Genomic DNA, 24,732 nt, shown 5'->3' on the forward strand with positions numbered 1-24,732 from the left:
ACGCCTCCGGGCAGAGTTCCTCTGGGTGGCATCCACTGACTCCCCTGATGCCTTTGAGGAGCAGTGGGCGCTGTCCGGGGTCCTCTGCTCGGTATCCCCGTCCGGTTCCCTTCGTTTGACCCTTTGACCGCACTCCCGTCCCTGTTGTTCATTAGTTGTCCCCCGTAATTACTTGGTTTTCCAGGTCCCGTGGACCCCCCCTTAGGCTGGGGGGGGGGATCCTTTAGCAGTGGGCGGGCTTTGCCCGCCCACTTCCTGGATCCCAATAAGGACAAGCACAAACTACTGAACTGCAATCAGATTACTGGGGGGGGGGGGGATTTATCCTAAAAATCCTTAAAATAGATTTAAATTTACTTAATTTAGCAAATTTCTCCCTGTCACCAACTCTGAGTGTGGTCCTTTGGAGGGTCCCTGCTGCCCTTGCTGGTGGTTCTTTGACTGTGAACTTTGTCTGAGTCTGGAAATGTGTCTTACTCTTTGAGCTGTGCTCAGGGAGGCAGCCTGGATCGAGGGTTTTACCCCTTTGCTATCCCAAGCCTTTCTGCCTCCCTCTCCTTCTCTGTTTTACTCCTGAGGGAATTCTGTGCCACTGAGTGTGTGAAAAATTCATGTCTCACAAAGAATATTTTTTCTCCGCACAAAATGCACACTGCTAGAGAGGTACTGTGGTGCCAGAACATAGAGGAACTGCTTGCAGGTGGGAGCAGCCCCAGCTGTGGATAAGAAATCATAGAACTGGAAGGGACCTCAAGAGGTCATATAGTCCAATCTCCTGTACCCAAGGCAGGACTAAGAATTATCTAGACCATACCTGACAGATGTTTGTCTAACCTGCTCTTAAAAGTCTCCAATGATGGGGATTCCACAACCTCCCTAGTCAATTTATTTCAGTGCTTAACCACCCTAACTGTTAAGAAGTTTTTCCTAATGTCCAACCTAAACTACCCTTGCTGCAATTTAAGCATATTGCTTCTTATCCTATCGTCAGAGATTAAGAACAATTTTTCTCCCTCCTTCTTGTAGCAAACTTTTATGTACTTGAAAACTGTTATGTCCCTGTGACGGGACTGTCACCTGATGTGCTGAGACTACCTCTGAGCCCATTTTCTCTGCCAGTTTGGGACTCCAGAACCCTGCCTTATTGAGCCAGACATGCAAACCTGCTGCAACACAGAACCAGGGTCTGAACCACGCCCCCAAAGCTTCAGACTTAACTGAAAACAGCTTAAGAAGTGCTCCTGTCTCCAGCACCCAGACACCCATGTTCCAATGGAATCCAAACCCCAAATAGATCAGTTTATCCTGTATAAGCTTTATACAGAGTAAAACTCAAATTGTCGGCTGTCTATAACACTGATAGTGAGATATGCACAGCTATTTACTCCCCCAGGTATTACTTACTTACTCTGGGTTAATTAATAAACAAAAGTGATTTTATTAAGCATAAAAAGTAGGATTTAAGTGGTTTCAAGTAATAACAAACAGAACAAGTTACTAAGTAAAATAAATCAAAATATGCAAGGCTAACTTAATATACTAAGGATCTAGTTACAAATACTAACTTCTCACCCTAGATGTTATCTCAGGTACAATCCTTTTCAGACCAGCATTGTAGTTTATGGCCTGGATCCAGCAATCACTCTCCCCCCGCCCCTGTAGTTACAGTCCTTTGTTCCAGCTTCTTTCAGGCATCTCTTTGGGGTGGAGAGGCCATCTCTTGAGCTAACTGAAGACAAAATGGAGAGGCTTCCAGGGCCTTTTATATTCTCTTCTCTTGTGGGCAGAAATCCCTTTGTTCTTTTGTGCAAAAGCATAGCAACAAGATGGAGTGTGTAGCCACCTGGGCAAGTCACATGCCCATGAATGATTCAGCTTTTTGCAGGCCGACGCCATTGTTTACATGTTAGTTTGAATGTTCCCAGGAAAGCTCAGATGTGGATTGGCATCTTCCAAAGTCCATTGTAGTTAAGTACTCCCAATTACTTGAATAACCCCTTCACAATATATTGCCCACACCTCCCTTATGTGTTTCCTACAGCAAACACTTCAGATACAAGCATAGAGCCAACGCTCATAACTTCAGATATAAAAATGATACATGCCTACAATTAGGATTAATATATTCAGTAGATCATAACTTTCACAAAGATATGTTACATGGTATATCTAGCATATACCTGTTATGTCATATTTACACTCATAAGCATATTTTCATAAACATATAGAGTGCAACGTCACAGTCCCCTTTCAGTCTTCTCTTATCCAGACTAAAACTCAATTTTCAATCCTCCTTCATAGGTCATGTTTTCTAGACCTTTAATAATTTTTGTTGCTCTTCTCTGGGCTTTCTCCAATTTGTCCACATCTTTCTGGAAGAGAAGAGGCTGTGTTTCTCACAGCACTGTTCATGGCACCAGGTCAGGAGGCAAGAGATATGGGGGTTATGGACAGCATGGGGCACACAGGGCTGCTGGGGGCAGTCACAGACTGGGATTTCAGAAGGGATGGGGGAGTAAATGGGGGCAGGGGCTGAATGGGAGTGCAAGTGCAGTGACACGGGGGACAGGGAGAGGAAGGGTGGCAGAGTGGAGTGCAGGGACACATGGGAACAGGGCAGATGTGCTTGACTGAATGAGAGAGACTAAGGGTCAGCCAGGGTCTGCAGGGGGAGGCTCTCTAACCACCCTTTCCCCCTCCAAAAAATCCCATGTTCCATATTACTCCCACCCACACGAACAACCCTCCAAGTTCACATCCAGGCTCCTTCCCAGCAATTACTTCCCTCTCCCTCAGTTCCTCTGTTACCCATGCCTACCCCAAGCCTTTGCACTGCTTCTGAGGGCATGGAAAACCTGTTTCTATATTATAGTTTAAATGAATTTTTACTCAAAGTTCTATATTAATATGCCTAGTAAGGAATCTATTTGTCAAAAAACATTCCCTGAATCTTTTTTGTTGTCTGTATTGTTACAGACATACTTGCTGACAGGTATTTTGAAATAAATTACTAAAATAATTGAAACTGGCATGATTATATTGTGTTAACAAATAAAATACGCAGATTTTTAAAATATTGTCTGTAGAATTTTTAATTTTTTGGTGCAGAATTCCCCCAGAAGGATCCATTATAGAGGCCTGGTTTCCTCCATTGTGCTCAATCGTGAGTGCATGCCTCCATGATTGGCAGCTCTGGTAGCTATATGGGGGTATGGCTGGGGTGCTTTCCTGCAGACAGAAGAGGATCCTCTACTCTTTCTGCCCAAGCTCAATATGGGGATGCACTTCAACAGAGTACATCAGTGTAGCTCACCTCACTGCCAAGTGATACTGGAAGTATTTCAAGATCTATAAACAGATATTGGTATATGGATCATCATATATTGTCATCATTCTGGCAGTCATTCTCATCTATGCTTCACCTCATGGCATGACTTTCATTTGTCATTTAGTGTCACAAGCCTTCAGCCATAGCCATTAGACTGCTTTATCCAGCTCATTGGTACAGTAGTTTAAATGAAGATCAGAACTCACTTTCTAAAAGCAGTCCTTGGAGACAGACAAGTGAGATTACTCATGAGTGTCTAATAGGTGATTAAAGGTATATTTCTAAATCTCAGCTCCTTAAATTGGACAAAGAAGTACAAAAATAATCACCGCTTTCTCAATTAAGACAATCCGTCTATTAAACCTCGCTCTAGGGAAACAATATAAAGCCATTTAAGGATTATTGTCTCTCTTTCCCTCATTTTACTTTCTGTTCAACTTGTCACAAAACTCTCAAATATATGTCTGGTTTTGAACCCATTAATTACAGGTCATGGTATTGACAGAACCTGTCTGTGTAAATGAGTAGTTAGGCTGGTCTTTTTATGTCCTTTCAGATTTTGCCTGAAAATAAGACAAAGCAACTATCTGGAAATAGTTATAATTTCTATTTCTCCATGGACACAATTAAAACAAAAGGATGGAATTTTCAGTGGTCTTTTGTTATGATAATGGACTATGATACGTTTAGTTTAGTTCTGATTTGAAACAGATAGTGTTGGGCTTTATAGATCTCAAATATATCTCACTTGCCTGCTTCTCCTACATGCACCTTCTTGATTTCACACATTCAACCTTTTCCTTACAATTTGCTTCCACTGGGATGGCTAGAGAATACTACCATCTGATAGTTACTAGTCAGGTGGTGAGTTGTCATTATTGCTATTGATTGGCTTACTACTCCTACAATATGTGAAAACAGCAAGTCTATGCTAAAATTATTACAGTTACTCTCTGTTCCCTCTCTCCTCACCCATGAGTTTGTTTTGCTCATAGGTTATATGTTATCTTTTAGATTGTGAGCCTCTGTGGGGAAGATACTGTCATACATGGTCTAGATAACACTTAGCCCTGCCATGAGTGCAGGGGACTGGACTAGATGATCTCTTGAGATTTTTTCTAGTCCTATGATTCTGTGATTCATCACAGGCTTGTACAATGGGACCCTGGTCTCTTTGAGGTTTCTAGGTGGTACTGCAATATAAATAATAATTTTAAAAAAAAACACACAAAAATACATTAAAAGAACATTTGAGACAAAATAGCCAATGTTGGTACGGTGAGTCCCAGACTTTTCCTGGTTGGGGGCTAAGATGTCACCCCTTGTCCCTGCTCTTGGGGCACCAAGGGCCCTGCTAGTGGCCCAGGAAGATAGGAGAGGAGGGAAGCGGGGAAGGGGTCTGGGTTTACTCCTCACTCTGAGCCCCAGCCCCCCTCAACCGCTGCAGGTTTCTTGCCTCTTCCCCCTTGGGTAGGGCTACGCTCGGTCCTTGACCCTGGGGGAGGGAGTCTCCCTGCCATGCTGGGGCTGGGTTTCCCTTCCTTCAGTTCTCTGGTTTTTCAAGTCTCAGCAACACACCTCCAAACTTCAGTCTTCTCTCCTTCCTCACACACCCTGACTGCCTGAAGTGTGTGTGGGGCGGGGGGGAGATTAGGTTCCTGAGAGGGCCTTAATTGACTACAGGTGCTCCAATTAACCAGTAGCAACCCTTCCTAGTCTACAGGGAACCACACCTTAATTAGCCTAGGGCTTATATATTTGCCCTTGACCACTCTCCCTGGCCTTGCTATAAAAAGTTTCCTAGGCACCTAAGTTTCTGTCTCTGGACACGTGCACTGCTGCCTCAGACAGACATCCAGGTGCCTATCTCACACCTGAGTCTCAGTCTGATGCTCAATCCAACTGAAGAAAGGCATTGCCCTGCCTATCTTGTCTGCTTGGCTCAGTCCAGTAGCATGCTCAGAATACACCTAACTCCACACAAAATGCTGTGGCAGGGGACTTCCATTTCACTTTTAGCCCCCTGCCTACAGAACTCACCCAAGCTGTGGGAGACATGATGTTCCTGATGAGGAGAAGGGATTTCTACTTCTCAGGGGAATGTCCTTATCACTGGTCTATACAGTCATCCTCACTTTCCCTCTGGCCCTGTGCATATTTAATTATTTAATACATAATGGACTGGTTCCAACAGCAGAGATGGATAGAGCCCACATCAGAATATCATAGAATATCAGGGTTGGAAGGGACCTCAGGAGGTCATCTAGTCCAACCTCCTGCTCAAAGCAGGACCAATCCCCCACTAAATCATCCCAGCCAGGGATTTGTCAAGCCTGACCTTAAAAACCTCTAAGGAAGGAGATTCCACCATGTCCCTAGGTAACCCATTCCAGTGCTTCACCACCCTCCTAGTGAAAAAGTTTTTCCTAATCTCCAAAGTCAACCTCCCCACTGCAACTTGAGACCATTACTCCTTGTTCTGTCATCTGTCTAGATCCATCCTCTTTGGAATCCTCTTTCAGGTAGTTGAAAGCAACTATCAAATCCCTCCTCATTCTTCTCTTCTGCAGACTAAGTAATCCCAGTTTCCTCAGCTTCTCCTCATAGGTCATATGCTCCAGCCCCCTAATCATTTTTGTTGCCCTCCACTGGACTCTTTCCCATTTTTCCACATCCTTCTTGTAGTGTGGGGCCCAAAACTGGACACAGTACTCCAGATGAGGCCACACCAATGCCAAATAGAGGGGAATGATCATGTCCCTTGATCTGCTGGCAATGCTCCTACTTTTACAGCCCAAAATGCCGTTAGTCTTCTTGGCAACAAGGGCACACTGTTGACTCATATCCAGCTTCTCATGCACTGTAACCTCAAGGTTCTTTTCTGCAGAACTTCTGCCTAGCCAGTTGGTCCCCAGAGGAACTAAATGGTGAAAACTGAGGCTCTTTACTGTCTCTCAGAGTGATGTGTCAAAAAAGTGACAATATGATAAATCCATTATAACTTTTTCCTTACTTTTAAGCATATAGGAAATATTAAGTATCCTAAAACAAACAGAAAAATCAAATGTATTGTATAATAACTTGGCCTTAGTGAAGAGAAAAATATTGGACTGCATAGCCATTGTACAGTGTAAGAAAAATAGCTCACCAATGCCACAAATCTCAGCATTTTAAAACAGAGAGCAGACATCTGTAGAAAGTCAAATACATAATATACACAGAAAAATTTCAGCAGCAAAACGGTCCCTAGTCTGTAGCTATGAATGGGATTCTTCCATCCTAAGTGCAGGACTCTGCACTTGCCCTTGTTGAAACTCATCAGATTTCGTTTGGCCCAATCCTCTAATTTATCTAGGGCCCTCTGTATCCTATCCTACCCTCCAGCATATCTACTCCTCCCAGTTTAGTGTCATCTGCAAACTTGCTGAGGATGCAATCCACGCTGTCCTCCAGATCATTAATGAAGTTATTGAACAAAACTGGTCTGAGGACCGATCCTTGGGGCACTCTGCTTGATACCGGCTGCTAACTAGACATGGAGCCATTGATCACTACCTGTTGAGCCCGACGATCTAGCTAACTTTCTATCCACCTTTTAGTGCATTCATCCAATCCATACTTCTTAAACTTGCTGGCAAGAATACTTGTGGGAGATCGTATCAAAAGTTTTGCTAAAGTCAAGGGATAACACGTCCACAGCTTTCCCTTCATCCACAGAGCCAGTTATCTCATCATAGAAGGCAATTAGGGTAGTCAGGCATGACTTGCTCTTGGTGAATCCATGCTGACTGTTCCTGATCACTTTCCTCTCATATCTCATAATCCAGTGTATAGGACATCACCTGAAGGGTAGGAAACCTCTGTTCAAATCCCTTTGCCTCATCAGGTAGAGGGGGGAATTGAACAGGGGTCTCCCACATCCCAGGTGAGTGCCCTAATGGGCCAAAGCTTCTAAAGAACGTCTCCTCCCACTCCCCCTAACATTTTGTGTGGATTTTGATGCGTGCCACCCCTGTTCTGACAAGAAACAGTGCCTGACTCCAAGAGAGGGTTCTCAACTGTGGATCAGAAGCAGAGATAGCTGTCTCTCTGCACCCTGGAAGTAGGTGCCTAACTGTGATAGGGCTGGGGCTCAAGGCATGCCTATCTCATCAGCATGCCCCTTAGGTTAGCTTAGGTAGGGGGCTGCCTTGCATGCTGCCTTTTGTGGATCCAGTTTTCAGGTGCCGATCTCTCCCTATGCATTGTGTTGGGAGTATAGCAGCTTAACCCAAGGTTTGTGGATTCCAGTGATTTTCAAGGCCCCTACAGGTTAGGTGCTGCCATGCTGAGCATTGCAATTCCTAATTCCCTTTGTGAATCCGGGCCAAAATGTCACAATGAAGGTTGCCCTTGCAACCTTAGTTCAGTCCTCTCATGCATTTGCGGTCACAGTCATAGAGATACTTCGAGCATCGGCTCTGGCGCTGTGCTATTACTCAGCAGAATACTGTGTGGTGTCATTCGCCTCACACTTAATTGGTCGACAGCAAATTGAACTTGACCATGTGTAACATCACAGGCGTCCTGTGCCCCACTCCTACCCCCTGGTACCAGTTCTGAGCAACATGGCCCCTCTAGCCATTCATTGCAGAGAGTCTACAGACAGATTGCTAGGTGCTAGGAAAAGCTAGGTGCCAATCCAGGTCTCCCACTGTACACAGACATTTCCAGCCACCCCAGAGCATCACTTACATAAAGGCATCTATTGTGGCCTCAAGTGCCAGATCGGAATCTGTCAGCAGCAACCCTATGGTGCGATGAGTGATAGGCTAACGGCATTTGGAATGGTTTCCTTATTGCTGATCCAGCCATTCAACCACTGGGATTTGACCTGCCATCTCATCTCTGGACTCTGCTGAACAGGTTCCGAACTGGCCAAGGAATATGTGCAGCCCATCTCTACACAGGGGGTGTGTGCGACAAACCACTTTGTCAGTGTGGCCTCCAGCAGTTAGTGGTGCATGTTTTAGATGAGTGTCAAATGACTAGATTTCATGGTGGTGTTAGGGGCATTCCTTCTGCTGATCAAGCTGCTGTTGGATAGATCAGCAAGCCTGCAAACACAAGAAGAAGAATTATAAGAATTGCTTTTTATAGCTGTCTCTGCCACCTATTGTACATCTGTATATTTCTATGTAAATTGTGTATTATTTTGGACAGTGACTCTGGATTTCATTCTGAGCTCACTTTCTTCAGTTTAACTCTACTGATTTCTATGGAGATGCTCCTGATTTACCCTAGTATAAATTAGACTACCATGATGCCCCCTTTACTTTATCTTTTTATATAGCACCTATATTGACACACTGTTTAGGCTATAGAAATAAAAATAATAAATGTAAATAGCAAGATTATGGGTTGAATAATGTTGTTGTTTTCCAAATCTTGTTTGTGTGTATGTACACACACACACACACACCAGGTACACTGTTTATAGTTTTCATACTCATGTCAATAATAATTTGGACTATTTAAACAGTAAGAACTTTTTAAAAAAAATCAGATTTCCTGTTCACAATTTCTGCTCTTTTCTTGCTATTTGTATTTTGTTCAATTTAGACAGTAAAATTAGACTTATCTGGTTTCCAGTCAGTTTTGCTTTCTGAAATAGATCAGCTGCAGTAATAAAATGCTGTAGCTCTTGGGGTGGAAAACATTGCAAGGGAAAGTTTAATTTATGAAAAACTGTGTTCACTGAATTATTAAAATAAATTTTAAATATTTCAAAATTATTTATCTTAGATTTTTAATTTAAACTACCTGATGGTGCCTCTTGGAGTATGCCATTATTAGTTAAAGTACCTTGGTCTATAATAACACAATAATAGGTTAATGGATAATAAATACTTAAATGGTCACAATATATTAGACACAATATAAAGTGCTAACGTGTCAAAGGAATAAATTAGTATTTAAAACTGCTGGTTAAAAAAATATGGGTAAGATGATGTGGGCTGGTAAATAATATCGTTTGATAGAGTCTAATCAGTGGCACTCTGGAGATAGCTAGAGGCAATACCGAATTCCGCATTTATTAAAGGAAAATTTTACACTCCAGGTGCTACAACAACATAATTCTAACACTGTAGACACAAGGGAGAACACAATAATGAATAATTGCTGTACCAAATCCTCAGAGGTATTGAGCACCTACATTTCCCATTGGGGAAAAGCCAGCCCCCCACTTTGGCCCCCTTCTACAACAGCACTAGAAGACAGGGTGCTGGATATTGGGGAGCTTCATAGAGTGTGTGCACCCACTGCAGAGGCCTCTCCTTTACAGTCTGCGCAGTGGATGAAAAGAGAGTGGGGTAGAGGCATGGAAAACTGGTGACTTGGGAAAGTTTTCCCCATATTGTCTCCTGCACCTCTCTCCAGCCTAGTGAGCTGTGATGGGCTATGGGGTCTGAGTTTCAGCAATTTGGAATTGGAGTTGCTCAGCAACTCTCTGGATTTAGCCCAATATGAGTTCAGATGAAGTATATGCTATAGAGAAAATAAAGTTAGGTGGAAGAAAAAACAACAATGTATATGAAATTAACAAATACTAACACAAATTTGACATACAGTATCTTTTAAAAAAAAGTGGTGGTGTCTTTTTTTAAGTAATTGTTCGTGCAGATTAAGAGCTCAATCCAGCAGATGTGCAGCCATGGCTAGAGGGTAGTGTGAGTCAAGCAGATGTCAAGTATGCGAAATGCCAAGTAAAAATAATCCAGTTTCCTCAGCAACTCGAGGGATCTGCAATGTATGGCAGTGCTATTTAAAGAGGCAAGGGTTCCCTTGTTTGGTGTGTTTTGTGCAACATGCACCCTATCATGAAATCTGCCCATCAAGGAATGTTCATCCTCATGGCTTTACCTTCCACACAGAGATCTGTCCTGGGGCATGTTCAGCATATTCATGCATTTCTATAGTGGTTAGCAAAGGCTAGATTCTGTCACCTTTAATCATGTTGAGTATTACCTTATTCTGTAGGCAGTTCCCTCTATTTCAATATGACGTAAGGTACTCCTTAAAATGAGTAGCACAATCTGGCCTTAAAATATCTGTAAAGAAAAATAATCTGCACTTTGAAAGAAAGTAATACACAATCAGAAAGACAATTATGTATACATTTTGAAAGTACATATAGGGGCTGGTTAGCCGAGTTACTCCAGTCCTGTGCCAAAGTGGAGCATTTGGAGGTGGTTGCTCAGGTCTCACTGGAGACTTAGCAGCTCCCTACAGTGTGCTCAGCAGGGTGTATTTAAATACAGAATATATTTATCTTCAGAGTTCTATATAACTCTGCCCTTTCCTTCTTATCTTCCCTCTGGAGCACTGCATTCCTCCTCAGACACACACCCCACTCCCTCTGCTCTATCCATTCTGGAAGAGTTAGAAAGCACTTAGCACATTGCAGTTATTCCTACAAACCTATAGTAAATAATAATGATAGCTGGGACCTATGGATGTTGGAGAAATTGAACCATTGGAGAATCCAGTTATGTCTAACTCTTCAAGAAGGGAGTGATTCTCAGCTCAAGCAGACATACCTGTGCTAGTTCTGATTGAGCTAGCTGCTAAAAATAGAGAGTCCAGCCATGGCAATGGAAGGAACTAGTTGCCCGAGTATATATTTGTTGTCTTGGATGTAATGTGCCGAGTATCTTGGACAGGTGTGTGCTTGAGTCAGCTAACCCCTTCTGCGTCTAGGGCTACACTCCATTTTCTGCCCACTAACTCAAATCAGAGCTAGTGCAGTTATGCCTCTGTGATTCTTCCCATGAGCACCCAGGGTTGTGAGGCCCCTTGCTATCACCTGCCCTTCATGTGAGGAAGCCTTGTCTGTGCCTACCAGGCATCAGCATTATGACTCCACCAGCCACAGGCTCTCCACACTCCTCTCTCCATCCACAGGGGCTCCACTGTCCCTCTGTAGGTAAGCACTAGGGTCACTCTAATCCCTGAATTCTCCAAGTGTCCCCTGGGAATGTCCAATCAGTAATCCACTGGGTACACACAGAATTCCCAGATCCCCTGCTCCCAAAGGAACAATACATCCCAATTTATCAGTTATACATTAGATCACAGCTCCGCTTAACACAGACCACATGGATATATGTTTATAGTTAAATAAACTTTTGTTTTTACTAAGAACAGATATTCAAGTAGAAGCAGGTAGAACTAACTGAAACATATAAAACAAAAAGTACAACACACTTTCTAGAGCCTAAATTTATCTAACAAGACAGTCCTTATCTCATGAAAGTTAGCTCACCCAAAGTCTCTCTCCCAGTGTCAAACAGCCAGACTGAGGGGATAAATTGCCACAGTCAGTGAAGGATAGCTAGGTGTACATTAGCACCGCCAGATATAGTTCCAACAGTCCATTGTCTGCACTTGTAAACAGGGCTACCTCCTGCTGGTTTACTTCTTCCTGTAAGTTCCCTCTCTTGAAGATTTATTAGCATTCAGCTCAGACTGTAAATGGGTGTCCACTGTGAACCATAAAATGCTCAATTTACATATAACCAGACCAACAGATAAACATCTTCTGCTTAAAAGAAACTTGTTAACTTCTGGTGACTAGCCACAACTCAGACTTTAAAAATATATATAAACATATTATCCATACTCATTTAACCCTTCAGACCGTTGGAACTGGCAGCAACAAGGGCCGGGTTCAATATCTAGGGGTTCCTCTTCAAAAATACAACATAAAACCGGCTCAAGCCCCCACCCAGTAACCTGGGACAATTACATATCACCGTCTAAGAGGCAATACTTCCCCTCTTGCAAGCTCAGAGTTTGAGTGTAAAAAGGAACTTTTACATGAAAAGGGGGAAGTTACACGGCACTAATTTGGGAAAATTCCACAAGCAGGATTCATAAACATAAAACCATGAGCAAAAGCCCCACCCCAGAGTAAGTTGGGAATTGTCCTTTTGCCTCAGGATCTTAAGTCCAGCAACCAAAAGTCCCTTTATCATGCCCATCCCTTCTCTACACCCCACTCACAGTTGTTGTCCTTGGTCAGCGCAGACCCAGAGTTCAGAGGTGCATCTGTAGAGCTCACCTTCCACTCTGGGTAGAGAGGGGATAAGAAGGCACTTTACTTGCGCCGCTCCCGAGGCACTCCACTCACTAGCTTCTCCAATCCTCTCTGCCAACCACCCTGCTGGCCAATTGCCATGTCTCTCCATCAGCTGCCCTGCTAACCAATCGCCAGGCCCCGCTCCAATCCTCTCCACCAACTGCCCACTGGTCGATGGCAACACCTCTCTGCCAGCTGCCTTGCTGGCTGCTCACCAATCTACTGGGATGTCTTCAGGTCCCACCACTTAATACAGCTCTCAGTGATTTCAGCTGTTAGTGGGGGAACCTCACTACTGGTGGACACTGGGCAGCCTCTTGCAGCAGAGACACTGTCCCAAAGTAGGTTTAATACTTAGACCTAGGTATCAGTGATTTCAGCTTTGCAGTATGTAACAAGATTCTCAATTGGGTCTAAATTAGCTCGCTTATTACACAATGGAGAGAGAGGGGGTCAAATGGTATCTAAGGCCCTTAAATAGGACCCACACCACCAAGTACAAGCACCTGTACCCACATTCTTTCAACTCATTGGGCTTTGGAACCCATGTTCCCTGATTCACACAACAAGGATCATCATCATCATGTTCCATGTACGACTCTGGTGTTTAGGGCAATGACAAAGCTCCTCCATTCCTGTCTGTTTCTGGCAAGTCTTTCAATGGTTCCCCAGCTGTGCCCCAGGTTTTCCAGCTTGGCTGCCACAGCTCTTTGCCATGTTGTTTTCGGGCGGCTTCATTTTCGCTTACCTTCTGGTGTCCATTTTATTGCTACTATGGTGATGGAATCAGTTTCCATCCAAAGCACATGACCAATCCATCTCCAACACCTCTTGGCAATGATGGTCCTCAGATCCTCTTGGCTGCACTATGTCAATAGATCTTGGTTTGAGATTGTTCTGGGCCAAAAGATATGGAGGATTTTTCTGAGGCAGGTTGTATGGAATGAAATGCCAAGAGGCATTAAATGGACACACTTCTCATCCCTTGAAGATCTGGACTTCACAGATGTCTGTGATGGGTTGGGTCACAGAAACTCCCTTGGGGCTGCCAACTGATGTGCCAAGACTACTTCTGCCCCTGCCTTCCTTGCCAGGTTGGGACTCCAGAATCCTGCCTGGCTGTACCAGACTCACTTGCTGGCCACAAACACAGACCCAGGTTTGAACCACATCCCACAAACTGCAAGCTTAATTAAAAGCAGCTTAAGAAGTGTTCCTATCTTTAACACTCAGATGCCCAACTCCCAATGGAGTCCAAACCCCAAATAAATCCATTTTACCTTGTATAAAGCTTATACAGGGTAAACTCATAAATTGTTCGCCCTCTATAACACTGATAGGGAAATATGCACAGCTGTTCCCCCCCCCCAGGTATTAATACATATGCTGGGTTAATTAATAAGTAAAAAGTGATTTTATTAAATACAGAAAGTAGGATTTAAGTGATTCCAAGTAGTAACAGATAGAACAAAGTGAATTACCAATAAAACCCACAAGTCTATGTGTAATACAGTAAGAAAACTGAATACAGATAAAACCTCACCCTCAGAGGAGTTCCAGTAAGCTTCCTTTTACAGACTAGTCTCCTTCTAGTCTGGGTCCAGCAATCACTCAGACCCCCTGTAGTTACTGTTCTTTTTCCAGTTTCTTTCATGTATCCTTGAGGGTGGAGAGGCTATCTCTTGAGCCAGCTCAAGACAAAATGGAGGGGTCTCCCAGGGCTTTAAATAGACTTTCTCTTGTGGGTGGATACCCCTCCCTCCCCCTGTGTAGAATTCCAGCTACAAGATGGAGGTTTGGAGTCACATGTCCATGCATAACTCAGAATTTACAGGTAGCAACCATGGTTTACATGCTACCTTGAACATCTTCATGTAGACTTCTGGACTGGAGCCTTCCAAGATCCATTGTCCGTGTAGTGCTTCTTGATTGGGCACTTAATTTCCACATTCCTTTCTCAAGAAACTGACCAGATGCTTTACTAAGGCTACTTAAAAATCAAGCAAGTAGACAGTCAATATTCAAAAATAGTCAAAAATGATTAGGGGACTGGAACACATGAGTTATGAGGAGAGGCTGAGGGAACTGGGGATGTTTAGTCTATGGAAGAGAAGAATGAGGGGGGATTTGATAGCTGCTTTCAACTACCTGAAAGGGGGTTCCAAAGAGGATGGCTCTAGACTGTTCTCAGTGGTAGCAGATGACAGAACAAGGAGTAATGGTCTCAAGTTGCAGTGGGGAAGATTTAGGTTGGATATTAGGAAAAACAAGGAGACTGGGGATTCAACACCAGCCAAAAGTGATGATTTGGGCAAGCAATCCCATCATGCTGAGCACCTAGCAGGGTGGGTGTGCCTATGCAAACAAGATCATCTCTTGAAGTCCTCTTCCACAGCTCATCACTAGATGTCATAGGAGAGCTCATTCAGACCCTGCTTACACTCTCAACGATTATGATGACACGTATGACACAAGTTTACAGTAGAGACCTTACATGACACCCTTACTATGTAGATAACAAACCCAGGAAATCTCAGTAGCCCTTATGCATCCCTGTACCCTCTGCCAGTTGGTACCAAGAGGTCCCTGGGACACAATCTCCTCAAGGTAAGAATTACCCCTCCAGCTCAAAGTGTAGACATACCCTCAGACCCAGTATTCTGTCTTCAGCTGGAGCAGATTACAGTGGGAGCTGAGTCTACCTCACCTCCTACAAAAAAATTCATTTCAAGACACACCATATAAAGCAAATTTCAGACTGCTATTTGAACTCCGCAGCTCCCCTGAGGTGGGAGGCCTATTCCATCATTGTCCTTAGAAACTGTGTATTTTATTTTGTACTATCCACACCACTACAGGGAGTTGGATCTTCAGGGTTACATTGCATCAACTAAGTGTTAGCTACACTAGTAGGAAATACTGGGTCTGAGTCTCCTCTCATGCTAGTGTAACTCCATAAACTTAAAGATGCTACTGCTGATTTACACTGATGTAAACAGGAGAATCAGGCCCACAGTTTTAACACGTGGTTTCAGGGTTGAAAAGAATTTCTATGGTGCTGTCATGTAAAGGGAGTTCATTGTTACAGTCTTGACAGTAAAGTCTCCATACTAAATGCAGAAATCCCTGCTATAGTACGTTTGACATTTTATCAAGTGTATTACACCTGAAAAGCAAATAGATCGAGTGTTTGGAAAAAGATAAGAAAACAATTTCTTTTCAACAGACTTCGTGAGCCAGATTCTGGCATCAATAATATCAATGGCACAGTGTGACAGAAAACAGAATTTGGTTCCATGCCTTAATTTACACACAATCATGAAAGATAAGTCTGATAAGAGCCACATTTGTGGCCAACATGAAACCCATATCCTAATGCACAGGTATCTATGCTACAGAAAACACAATCACTATTATTGTCCAGCACTCTAATATACCTTTGGAACTTGTTTTAATTTTATGTTCTTCCCCAGACTTCTCATATACCAAAATGCTACCCATATAAACATCCTTTTGCTCCAGGCCTTGCATTATATCTCACTTATTTCCCTATGGAACATTTCTGTAATGCTGAATTGGAGGTAACTAAAGCAATATCTTCTGAATAATGTTATATTAGTTATCTGTTCAGTATCATCATATAGAACCAAACATGCCAAAATATCTACTAGTTGCATCTAGGGTGGGGAATATTATGTCACCATTTTAATTGGACATTTCTTCTTCCATAAAAGGAAGAATACCCTTCCTGTCTTAATATGTCATTGAGCCTATATAGGTCTAAGTACCTAAGGACATTTCTTCGCCCCTCCACTAGGTCTAGGGGGCACATTACTGTGCTCTGTTACATCATCCTATCTATTTCTTCCTTCATTTAGGCTATGTCTACATAGCAATGTAAGCCTAGGGTTAGTGGGACTCAAGTCACCTGACCTGTGTCATGGAACCCTGGGCTTGAGTCTCCACATTACATTTTAACCCTAGGTTAAAAATTTTCTGACCCGTGCTCAAACCTAGGACCTGACAAGGTCCTGCTATAAGACTTTATAATGTTCATAACATATGTATTGCAAACTGCATTTATTCTGTGCATCTCAAATAACCAGGTGACCATCTTTACACATATCTGACAGTAAGAGAGAATGATTAGCAATTGATGGTGACTCGTGAAGCTTTAAAGAATTTGGGGTGGTTTGTAAATGCCCTGACATCTCTGTTCATTTCTTTTTTAACACCAATTTGTTTGCCGTAAAATAATACAGCATCAAAATTATTTCCCTCAATATTTTGACATACAGGATGAAAGGTTCAGGTCCCAAATGGAGTTACATAGCTTAGAACAGTGGTCCCAAAACTGTGGAGCATGCCCTCCTGGGGGGTGGCGGAGGAACGTTCAGCGGCCTTGCAGCAGGGTCCAGGCCTGCCCACATGGGGGGTAGGGAAGGAGCACCACACAGCTCTGCTCCACCCCCAGCCCAGCTCCAGACCCAGCTGCATCTCCACTCTGCCCCCTGCTCAGCCCCCTGTCCAGCTCTGACCTTATTCCCTCTCCGCCCCCATGCCAGCTCCACCTCTAGCCCCAGTTCCTCCCCCATCCTCAGATCTGCCCCCAGCTCCACCTTGAACTCAAGCTACTTTGCTGATCCAACTGTGCAGTAATGGAGGGGGGCATGGACACATTCCATTACTGATAAGGTGAGGCACGACAGGAAAAGTTTGGGCACCACTGGCTTAGAAACTCATGACCTTTCACTTTTTTTTTAATCACATTCCCATTAGCCCTGGTTTCTAAACTCTAATTTCCTGCTTTCTCAGAAAGTTTAATAATGTCTGCAGTGGAAGCAACTAAGTCAATTAATGCTAAGGTCAAAGCAATGTTTCCCATACTGTAATGTCTCTGGGGAGCAAAATGAAGATAGCTCTGGCCAGTTTTGTCAATCCATCCTTGTCAACCATTGATAAAATTAATATCATTCAGCCATGACCGGAATTAACCTGCAGCCTTTGATACCTTGCCTTTGTAATTGGAATGGATGAATGACAAAGTGAGTTAATTGATCACAATGACACAACAAAGGCATGAGGCATATGACCCCCTTTTGATTTTGCTTCCATGTTCTTTCCCTACAAGCCACACAAATATAGGAGACTATTATTCATTATTAGAAATGACCCTGGCACAAAATAATTTGGAAATGACTTGTTTGGATTATTTGGAATAATTTCTTTAAAATACATTTCTACCAAGGACCACAGTAAATGCTGAATTTTGCCCTTAGATGAAACTGAGCTTGTGTACATGGTTCCTAATGACTTCAAGTTCTACTTTTTTCCTTTAATTGCTTTCTTTCTTCCATCATGATTATATCTTCTCCCCTTATATTGTTGTCATCTCACTCTACAGAGGAAAAATATGTAGAAATTAAAGTTTATTTACTATTACAAAGTGGGCTGAGGAATTGATGGACCTGTAAATGAAGAAGAAAAATACCACTGAAATGAGCAGTACCTCTAATAGCTGATATTAAAACATGTCTCCCCTCCCCACCCAAAAGGCTACTTACAGAATCATAGACGTGTGGGACTGGAAGGAATCTTAATAGGTCATCTAGTCCAGTCCCCTACACTCAAGGCAGGACTAAGTAATAACTAGACTATTCCTGAAAGTTCTAATCTATTCTTAAAAGCATCCAATGATGGAGATTCCACAGCCTCCATTGGGAATTTGTCCCAGTTCTTAACTATCCTGACAGTTAGGAAGTTTTTCGTAGTGTCCAACCTAAACAGCCCTTGCTACAATTTAAGCCCATTGCTTCTTGTCCTATCTTTAGAGGTTAAGGACAACAATTTTTCTCCCTCCTCCTTGTAACAAACTTTTATTTACCTGAAAACTGCTATCAAGTCCCCCCTCAGTCTTCTCTTCTCCAGATTAAACAAACCTATTTTTTTTTTCCAATCTTCCCTCATCGGTCATGTTTTATAGACCTTTAAATCATTTTTGTTGCTCTCCTCTGGACTTTCTCCAGGTGGCCACATCTTTACTTAAATGTAGCACCCAGAATTGGACACCATACTCCAGCCGGGGGCTTCTCAGCGTAGAGTAGTGTGTTATTTACAACACTCCTGCTTATAAATCCCAGAATGTTGTTCACTTTCTTTGCAACCGTGTTACACTGTTGACTCATATTTAGCTCGTGATTCACAACCCCCATATTTCTTTCTGCAGTACTCCTTCCAAGGCAGTCATTTCCCATTTTGTATGTGTGCAACTTCCTAAGAGGAGTACTTTGCATTTGCCCTTACTGAATTTCATCCTATTTACTTCAGACCATTTCTCCAATTTGTCAAGATCATTTTGAATTTTAATCCTATCCTCCAAAGCACTTGCAACCCCAGCTTGGTATCCACCACAAACTTTATAAGTTTACTCTCTATGCCATTATCTAAATCATTTATTGATATTGAACAGATATTGAACAGAACCAGACCTAGAACTGATACCTGTGGGACACCACTCGATATGTCCTCCCAGTTTGACTCTGAACCACTGATAACTACTCTCTGGGAACCGTTTTCCAACCAGCTAGGCACCCATCTTATAGTAGCTCCATTTAGGCTATATTTCACTTGTCCTACATGACCTCCTCATAAACAGTATCAAAAGCCTTATTAAAGTCAAGATATACCCCATCATCAAAGGCTTGTTACCCTGTCAAAGAAAGCTATTAGGTTGGTTTGACACGGTTTGTTTTTGACAAATCCATTCTGACTGTCACTTATCACATTATTATCTTCTAGGGATTTGCAAATTAATTGTTTAATTATTTGCTCCATTATCTTTTCAGATACTGACATTAAGCTGACTGGTCTGTAATTCCCCAAATTGTCCTTATTTTCCCTCTTCCAGTTCTCTGGAATCTCTCCCGTCTTCCATGGATTTTTGAAGATAATTGCTAATGGCTCAGATATGTATTCAGTAAGCTCCTTGAGTATTCTAGGGTATATTTCACTAGGTCCTGCCAACTTGAAGACAACAGAGATATCCTATTTTATCTTATTTCCCTTCTATTTATTGCCATATTTTGAGCACATTGGCAGTAAGCCTGATAATGAAAGCTGGCAAATAGTTTGATTTTATTTCTAAGGCATGGCACAGTTATGAAATTCTTCTACTCACTTAGGGAATATTATTCATCCAATATCTGTATCCCATATTTCAGAATATTATTTCAAAACTGATCTTTTATGAAAGAGTTGACTGATCCTTTTTGAACCGTAATGAGTGGTTGTAACTGACATGCAAATCACGATTTTAGTCAATTTATACAACCATTTTAATAAACAGAAGGTGAATATTACTTTCATTACAATCCAAAAAGCCTAAATAAATGGTCATACTGTTTTCTACCCAATGTTTGTTGTCATGGACCCCAGTGAAAATCCAGAGTGACTATTTGACTTCAATGGAGTTACTCTGGATTTACATTTTTTTACATGAGTACAGAAGTTGGGACATTATCTTCATTTTTAGATTTACAGCCTAATTAAGTTAGTCAGGCCTTGATCTTTCTGTTCACTGTGTACGGGTGGACATACCTGGGTGGACTTACCTGGGTGGAGCCCCATTAAAGTCAATGGCAGATTGATACCATTCCCACTCCAAACACACAAAAAGATTCAGTAAATAGAGCAGTGTAGTCCACCTTGGTCTGCCCTTAGAGATAATTATGACACCACCACCATGAATGTCTGTAGGGCCTTTTAGAAGAAGACTTCAAAGACTATTTCAAATTTTAATATTAAGATGCCAAACACCCTTGTGATATTGTGCATTGCATGCTGAAGCTCACGAATCCCAAATTCTGACAGACCATCAATCAAAATATATCTACTACTCTCCTCCCTCTGATGCCCAGGGGAGGGAGGCAAATATGATACCCAGGGCTCCATGAGGAGAGTGTCAATTCCTGCTGCCATTCTTTCTGACCTGAGAGAACAAAAGTGCTGTTTGGGGCTACAGTAGGCAAGACTGCTAAAGGCAATGAAGCTGGGTTAGGACAGAACTTTTCCCAATGGACCCAGCATCCATGGTCTCTCCAGACCCACATTTATCTTAAGTTGCTTACTGGGGGAAGCTGGGTTGCTTTGGTCTCTCTCTCCTTGAGCATCTTAAGCAGAAGAGTGGCAAAGCCTTTTGTCATTCAGTGCACACCGTCAATATATTGTCCATTATGCATTTAGGTTCACCACACAGGCACATCCTGCCCCCACAGTCTACCTTTGTTCTGAACATTGGTACTTTTTAGCACTGTTAGCAATTACACTATTAACATGCAAAGTGTCATTCTGCTTACAACTCAGTCAACTCTAGAAGAGATTTCAGTTGAGCACACATTGGTGTTTCTCAAGGAGGACTGTTCCCTGTCAAATTTTAACTATCTTCATGTAATTGCTTTGGTTGTAGAACTGTACAGAGAGAGAGTCAGAATTTCATATTATATACACAATGACTATTTTTACCTACTCTCCTATGATTTAAAAATTGTTTAGTTCATTTAAGCTCACTGGGACTCAGGAACCTCCCGGTGCCAGCTGGCAGTGGGTACAGCGAGATCACAGAATTTTACAGGAATGCTCTGCATCAAATGTATGCATATTAAGTTTACCAAAGGGTGGCAGGTGCAATCTCTACCATGAGCCAAGACACCAATGATGGTCATAATCATTCCAAAATGTATGTACTGCTAATATTTAAGAAGTTATGTATCTATACTGGAAATTATATCCTCAAAGCCTTGGCATTAAGGGCAGTAACATGGATTCCTTTCAAGCAGGAGGAAGCAGGTGCTTATCTCTCCAATTGGTCCCTATGTAGTGTGTGTCTCACAACATAAGCCAGACATATGGAGACAGATACTAATTAAAAGACTGCAAGGCACATGAGAGAGGAAGAACACATGGAAAACCAACCAGTAGGGGGTGTCCTGAGATTATGAAAAAGAACAAACAACTATTTTGGTATATCTAAGAGTACGAGGAGACACCCTTCATCTTTCTCCAAAGAGATAAACCATCAAGCACGTTCTGTCTTACAAAAGGAGGGTCACAGCCCACCTGGCTAGAAAACACTACAAAGACTTTGGATGAGACAGGACATCTTGTGTGACAAAGTTCCTCCTCTGCCTTGGTGGGTCCTGCGCTTATTGGAGGATTTGCTCGCCTCAGAGATTCACGGCAGCCCTCAGTTTGGCCACTTTTGCTAGTGGCTCAAACCTGCCATTCACTCAGCTAACCTCATCACTGGCCAGCATGGGGAAAAGGAAGGAGAACAATCCCCGCAGTCTCTGCTGATTCACCTAGTGGGTCGGGGGACAGGCCAGGGACCTTCCCCTCTGGTGGGACCCACAGTCCAGGTCAACTCTTCCTGTATCCAATAGGGAGTTGGGGGGTTGAGGGGAACCTGGGTCCACCCTCTACTCCGGGTTCCAGCCCAGGGCCCTGGGGATCACAGCTGTCTACAGTGTTTCGTGTAACATCTGTGTGACAGCTACAACTCCCTGGGCTACTTCCCCATGGCCTCCTCCCAACACCTTATTTATCCTCACCACAGGACCTTCCTCCTGATGCCAGATAGCATTTGTACTCCTCAGACCTCCAGCAGCACACCCTCTCACTCTCAGCTCCTTGCGTGCCCCTCACTGACTGAAGTGAGATCCTTTTTAAACCAGGTGCCCTGATTAGCCTGCCTGTCTTAATGGATTCTACTAGCTTCTTAATTGGCTCCAGGTGTCCTTATTAGCCTGCCTGCCTTAACTGGTTGCAGCAAGTTCCTGATTGTTCTGCAACCGCCCCGTTACCTTACCCAGGGGAGAGGGACCTGCTTAATCTGGGGCTAATATATCTACCTTCTATCACTCTCCTCCTTCATTTGACCCTTTGACCGCACTCCTGTCCCTGTTATTTCATTAGATGTCCTCTGGAATAATTTGGTTTCCAGGTCCTGTGGATCCTCCCCTTAGGCTGAGGGGGGGGGGTCCTTTAGCACTTCCTGGAAACCAAAAGGATCACTCTGCTGCACCTCATACTCCCCAGCGTGTACTTCAGCAGGTGAGGGCCACTTTGCCGCCCGCTGCTCGGGCCTACATTGACCAGGTCCTGCGAGAGGGCACACCCCGCCCACCTTCCACCCCAGGCCCTCCGGACCTTTTCATTGGGCCCCTGCCCAATGGGCCCAACAGCCTCCCCCCCCCATTTATGACTTGCAGCTGGTTTGTTTCCAGACCGTGCCAAGGAAACATCTATACACACTCGTGCTCCACACCCTTCACTTCTTCACCCTCACGTCCCGCACCGACACAAAGTGGAGTGAGCTCCTGCCACCTCTAGAGGGTGAGGAACCCCGGTGGGCCAGCCTATATTCTACCCAGGTCCTGAGGCCCGCTGGGGATATCTGTTGGTGGCTCCTTCATGGGGCCGTGAGCACAGGCATGTATTTGGCACGGTTTACCCCTATCCCAGACACCTGCCTCTTCTGCGGTATGAGGGAGATCCTGGCACACGTTTACTTGGAGTGCGTCAGGTTGCAGCCCCTATTTCGGCTCCTCACAAATATTTTGTTATGTTTCTGGCTGCACTTTCCCCCCTCACCTCCTTATCTATGCACTCCCTATCCATGGCCCCACAAAGCCACGGGCCTTCCTGGTCAACCTCCTCCTGGCCCTGACTAAAATGGCCATCTATAAAACCAGGGAGAGGAGGTTGGACGATGGAGACTCCTGTGACTGTGGGGCCTATTTCCGATCCTCCGTCCATTCACGCATCTGGGCAGAGTTCCTCTGAGCGGCGTCCACTGACTCCCTTGATGCCTTCGAGGAGCAGTGGGCACTGTCCGGGGTTCTCTATTCAATGTCTCCATCATGTTCCCTTTGTTTGACCCTTTGACCACAGTTCGGTTCCTGTTATTTTATTAGTTGTCCCGCGAAATCACTTGGCTTCCAGGTCCTGTGGATCCCCCGCTTAGGCTCCCAATAGGATCACTCTCCTGTAGCCATCTGGCCTGACCCTGTCACACTTGGTAATTAAGTTGAAGCTCTAGAACGGGTGCTATAGTTTAGTTACCTGTAACCATTTGCTTCCAATACTCTTACTTGCTACTTTTCAAAACTCTATACTTTTGTTAAATAAACTTACGCTTTTTTCATTATAAGCATATCAAAGTGCTGTGTGTTAAATGGAGCAGAGATCTGAGGCAAAACCAGCAAGCTGGTGTGCACTGTTCCTTTGAGAGCAGCATATCTGTGAATTCTGTAAGTGCCCAGTGGACCAGGAGCTGGGCACCCGAGGGGGTACTCTCACAGGGCTCGTGTGTTAGAGCATGCCTAACGCTAACCTGAAGACGGACAACAAACCCTGTGTATGCTAAGAGGGGAGTGCTTGTATTGCCTGTGGGTGATGGAGTTGGGGAGCTGACCCCCAGCAGGCACAGACAGGGTTTTCTCTCTGGGGGCAGGTGGTAGCAAGGTGCCTCACAACCGTCTGGAAGCATCACAGTCACCTTATCAGGCAGTGATTTAATGGAGGCACCATGTTAACTTTTGAAAAATCTGTACTTTTATACACACAATAACTAGCCCTGCACAAGATAAAGAGTAAGAACTGGATATCAACACAACATGAGGTTACTCGTAATGAATCAAATTGATTTGCGGAACTCATTCAAATCAGACAAGTTTCTACTGGCCCTTATCAGCAAACAAGCTATTGAAATATAGACCAATAAGTAATGATTTCATCATGTTGCTGTGCATTTTTCCTTTATGCCTACTGGAATTAATGTTAAATATTTATTTGGATCAAGATTATCACCCTGTAATCACCATACCATCAAATCAGAGCTGGAACTACTCTGCAAAATCTAGGTGGTGGTCTTTTTCCCAGAGTTTCTGTCAGATTCAATACTAACAGTGGTAAATTATGATCTGACTGATGTGTCAGGGAAGTGTCACTACTTTTACTTTAATCATAGGCTATTTGGTTCAAAGACGTTGCTCTGAAAGTGCTTCCACATAATTTTGCTGGAGTGGGTATGCAGAGTAAATGATGGCCTTGAAGTGACAGTATTGATACCCTTTCATGTGATCCTTCTCCCATACTCATATCAGAAATAATTAATTGTCAGAATCATGAAAGTTGTTCTTGGTGCTTTTATCAACATTTTCTTTTGTGCATGGTGACTACAAAAGTTTCTTGCCAGAGCATAGTTGCTTCTTTATGTGTGGTGGAT

The 24,732-nt window shown here is 43.4% G+C and overlaps 1 long non-coding RNA gene across 1 annotated transcript in view; it reads left to right on the forward strand.

Annotated features, from left to right (window-relative positions):
• Positions 1-1,676: 1,676 nt before the first annotated feature.
• Positions 1,677-24,732, forward strand: part of LOC122465324 — a 28,627-nt gene continuing 5,571 nt past the window's right edge. The window contains exons 1-3 of the long non-coding RNA XR_006290073.1: positions 1,677-1,835; positions 13,893-13,904; positions 21,688-21,693. This is a non-coding gene — a long non-coding RNA (uncharacterized LOC122465324). The remainder of the gene's footprint in view (positions 1,836-13,892; positions 13,905-21,687; positions 21,694-24,732) is intronic.

The sequence above is a fragment of the Chelonia mydas genome, chromosome 3 (genome assembly GCF_015237465.2).
Source record: "Chelonia mydas isolate rCheMyd1 chromosome 3, rCheMyd1.pri.v2, whole genome shotgun sequence".
Lineage (NCBI taxonomy): Eukaryota > Metazoa > Chordata > Testudines > Cheloniidae > Chelonia > Chelonia mydas.